The following is a 4,303-nucleotide window of genomic DNA, read 5'->3' on the forward strand; positions in this document are numbered from 1 at the left end:
TAGAGTCAGACTAATGATCACAAACACATTCACACCTACAGGCAATTTAGAATCACGAATTAACCTAATCTTGGGCTGCAGGAGGAGTTCCCAGAGAGAATATGGGGAGAACATGCACACTGTACACAGAAAGCCACTACAGTACATCACTGTACTCCTGCATCTTTTTTTTATTTTTAGACAAAGGAGTGCTTTCAGCTTACACTAATGCCACTTTAATTCTAATGTAGAAAAAAAAAGAAACTTACTGTCATCAGAATGTGCATAATGTAACTAAAAATATCACTGTATGACCTGGATGACTGAGAACCTTCACAGACATCACTGTACTGTGTTATCAGAAAGTGTTAGTGTGAAATATTTACCTGAGGTTGGCGTGGTGCATTAGTTAGGACTGCTGCCTTACTGCAGGAAGGTTCAGAGTTCAAACACTGTCATGGTCCTGGGTCCTTTTGACCCAGCGTTTTGTGTTTTTATTAGTGTGATTATTGGTTCTGTTCTTCCTCTGTTTAGTGTTTACTCTGTTCTGCCCGTGTGTTCCTGTATCAAGTCCGCGTTTCTTAGTTTGTGTCCTTTCATGTGTAAGTTCCTGTTTTATTTTGAAGGTCTGCGTCTTATGTGAGTGTTTTCAGTTGCCTCCCTAGTCTCGTCACGTTAATCACTCCCAGCTGTGTCCCCCACCTGTGTGTGATCTCCCTGTGTTCTCTGAGTGTTTTTAAGTCTTGTCTTCTGTCTTAGTCGTTGCTGGTTCGTCTGTGTTGTTTCCCCTCGGTCTCCCTGTGTCTCTCCGTATGTATTTCCCCGGACCTCCCTGCATCTTCGTTTCTGGTTTGTTTTGTTAGTTTTACCCAGTTTAGCTTCTAGTTTTATGTTCCCAGTGCCACTGTTGTTTGTATTTCCTTTTGGTTTAATAAATACTCACCTGCACCTGAGCTGCCGCATTTTGGGTCCTAATATATTCCGCACGTCTGCCACATGTGACAAACACCTTACAAAACTGATTATAGATTTCCTAGTTAGAAGTTTGCTGCATAGTTATTTAGTACTAATCATATAAAACAATTATACTATCCGTGTGTCCTAGCATTGCCAACCTGGGCCCTGTTTCAGGAAGCCGGTTTAGTGGAAAAACTGAGTAAGTATACCCTGAGTTAACGAAAACTCTGGGTTTTCGGTTTCACAAAGCGAGTTCAGCTGAAGCCTGAGTGAGTCACTATGACGACACACGCCGTGAAGCTAACCTGCCCCCTAGCAGGTTTACTACAACTAACCCTGACTGTCTCCGCCCCTTTGTCGGAAACCTGACAGTAGGAAGTGTCGGACATGGCGTGTCCCTTCCTTGAAGAGCCAGTAGATCGTGAAGCCCAAATTCTCCGCAGAGCTCTCCGCCGGGAGAGAGTGATTAGAGCGCGTTTGGACATTTTATCATTTCCTGATGATTGTCTGTGCGAACGTTACCGTTTCTCAGCACAATCTATAAGTTATTTGGATAACATCCTCAGGCCATATATTACGCATGTGACACATCGCGGACATGCTCTCAGTTCTGTACATATTATTTGTATTGCACTTCGGTTTCTTGCAAACGGGAGCTTTCTGTATAATATTGGTGACGCTGAGCACGTTTCCAAGGCTACCGTCTGTCGGGCAGTCAGGAATGTTACAGTTGCACTGAAACGTCTCCTGTACTCGTTTGTGGTGTTCCCCGGTCATAGACCCACAAGATTCATCAAAGAGGGATGCCACAAAATTGCAGGTATCAGGATGACCAAAACTTAATGTATGATGTGGTGATACTTGGACTACTACTTAAATTTTACATTTATTTTCAGGGTTCCCAGGCGTGATTGGCTGTACAGATGGCAATCACATTCCAATCATTGCTCCTTCAGTAAATGAAGGAGACTATGTGAACAGGAAGTCTTTCCACAGCATTAATGTACAGGTACATAGTTCCCTGTAGCATTTCAAACTAACAAATTATTTCATTATAGTAATGGATGCTAATTTGTGTTCTCTGCACTGTGAAGATCATATGTGATGCTGCCAACATTATCACAAATGTGGAAGCCAAGTGGCCAGGCTCTGTCCATGACTCACAAATATTCCGTGAATGTACACTGAGCACAAAATTTGGACATGGTGAGTTGAGAATACTTTAAAATATATAAAGACCAATTGCTTCAGGGACATTTGAACTGAAGTGTATCCTTCTGTCTTAGGAGAGTTCACTGGCTACTTGCTTGGTGATAGGGGGTATCCATGTTTACCCTATTTGCTTACCCCTTACTCTGACCCTGAACCGGGCCCACAGCAGCGATATAATCTGGCTAATTGCAGAACAAGAGCCAGAATTGAAATGACTATCGGAATGCTTAAGGCCCGGTTCCAGTGCCTGCAAAGACTCAGGGTCACCCCAGAAAGGGCATGTGACATTATTGTGGCATGTGTGATTCTTCACAACATTGCCACAATTAGAGGAGAACACTGTCCTTCTGAACCAAACATCAGCAGTGATCCAAACCATGAACATCCTGACCCTCCCACGGACATACAAGATGGAAGTGCAGTCAGAGACACCATATGTCACAATCATTTCTTTTGACCCATCACCTCAACATGTTGAAAGAAGAATAAACAGATTTTTTGTTCAACTGGCTTTATTGGTCGCCTGTATTTCCTGTACACAAAGTATTAAAAGATGTAAACCTCATAAAGTGTCTCTGTTGCTTCCTCCTCTGTAACAGCTGTCAATGTTTCTTCATTATTTTCCTGTAGTAAAGAAATAAACAACATTGCTGTTCTACTGTAAACTCATATAATCTGTGGAGTATTACTCACAACTGCATGTTGGTCTGGCTCAACAGGAGGCTGCACCAGATGCAGTACACCATCACCATCAACTGATAGAATATGAGGTTTATACAGGTCACTTATAACTTACAAGGGACCAAATGGCAATTAACAAACATACCAATCACCTTACACTTCATTGTCATTATGCTCTCAAAGACAACCAAGGCTGAGGGAAGGCAAGATCAGTCGGAAAATAACTTCACTACAAAATAATCCATTATGGTAAAGAGTTTATCAAATGAATGAGCAGCACTGCGAAGGTGACTGTGAAGAAAGGATGTATGCACATCATGTATTATTTTGAATTCACCCCCTATGTAGGCACTTGTGTCTTGCGGGGTTATTGACTCAGAGGATGTCCCCGCAGAGATGCCTTCGGCCACAGGGCGCCCACTGTTTTGGCTGAGGGCCAACTGCTCAGCCTCTGTGAGTGGTGGTGGTGGAGGACCCCCACCTGTTTTTCGGGCCTCCGCTTTTTTTCTGTTGGCTATAACGGGCCACATTTGAGCATACAGAGTAAGCAAATATGTACTTGTAATGTGCTCAGATAATTTCAATAAGTGCTTACAGACAGAAAATTAATGTAGCCTCTAACTGCAATTGATTTACATGGGACAAACAGACCAAGCACTATGGCTCATAATACAATTACACCTTACCTGTTTGGACTATATTTTTATATTTCATTTTTACTTGCTGCCAGGAACGTTTGGGGCCTGTTGGGTTGCACCTGCGCTCACATCACGTCACAAAATAAAATGTATAAAATAACAAATAAAATAACATATGATAAAATAACGTGTTAAATGGGTGGAAATCCCTAGATCAATGTTTAAATTAACACTCACGCATTGACTCTGTCGGCTATGTTTTGCCATGCATGCTCACTTTCTTTTGCAGCTGTCGCTGTGTTACTTTTTTCCGCGGAATTTGCATGTTATCAGCATATGCTGCCATCAGAATTTCGGCCTCAAGCGCTGTGAAATACATTGACCGCGCCTTCTTTCCCTCCGTCTCCATGGTGACTCGCTTAATCTGTGCTCCACTGATCAGGGCTTTATGTATCCTCGTCCGCGCGCTTCACTTGGGGTTAAAGCAACTCCGCGTTGACTGAACTACTTGTTATCAGCCTTTCTGAAACCGAATATTCCGAGTTGGACAGTTCGGGGTTACTCAACCGTGAGTGTCGTTTTTCACTCTGAGTTTTCTAAACCGGCTTCCTGAAACAGGGCCCTGTCCACTAATTAATTACAGTGGGATAAATCTCCCATTGAGGTATGAACTCTGCTGGTACCGTGGACACTTCACCGTCTTCTGTTTCACAGTCATAGTACAGACAAAAGAATAGAAGCCACGGGATCTTCAGAGAGATGTTTTATTTAAGAGATTTTCCTCTGATTTAAAGAGAGTTCATCAACTCTATGTGGAAATATTTTAGTAGACAAAC

The 4,303-nt window shown here is 42.6% G+C and overlaps 1 long non-coding RNA gene across 2 annotated transcripts; it reads left to right on the forward strand.

Annotated features, from left to right (window-relative positions):
• The first annotated feature begins 1,099 nt into the window (after positions 1–1,099).
• On the forward strand, positions 1,100–2,659 carry LOC145430222 (uncharacterized). Of its 2 annotated transcripts, XR_013910693.1 has the most exons (3): positions 1,100–1,945; positions 2,031–2,142; positions 2,223–2,659. It is a non-coding gene; the product is annotated as an uncharacterized LOC145430222 (long non-coding RNA). The 2 variants fall into 2 exon arrangements; XR_013910692.1 differs by having other exon boundaries at positions 1,100–2,142.
• Positions 2,660–4,303: the final 1,644 nt, after the last annotated feature.

The sequence above is a fragment of the Astatotilapia calliptera genome, chromosome 7, assembly GCF_964374335.1.
Source record: "Astatotilapia calliptera chromosome 7, fAstCal68.1, whole genome shotgun sequence".
NCBI classification, from domain to species: domain Eukaryota; kingdom Metazoa; phylum Chordata; class Actinopteri; order Cichliformes; family Cichlidae; genus Astatotilapia; species Astatotilapia calliptera.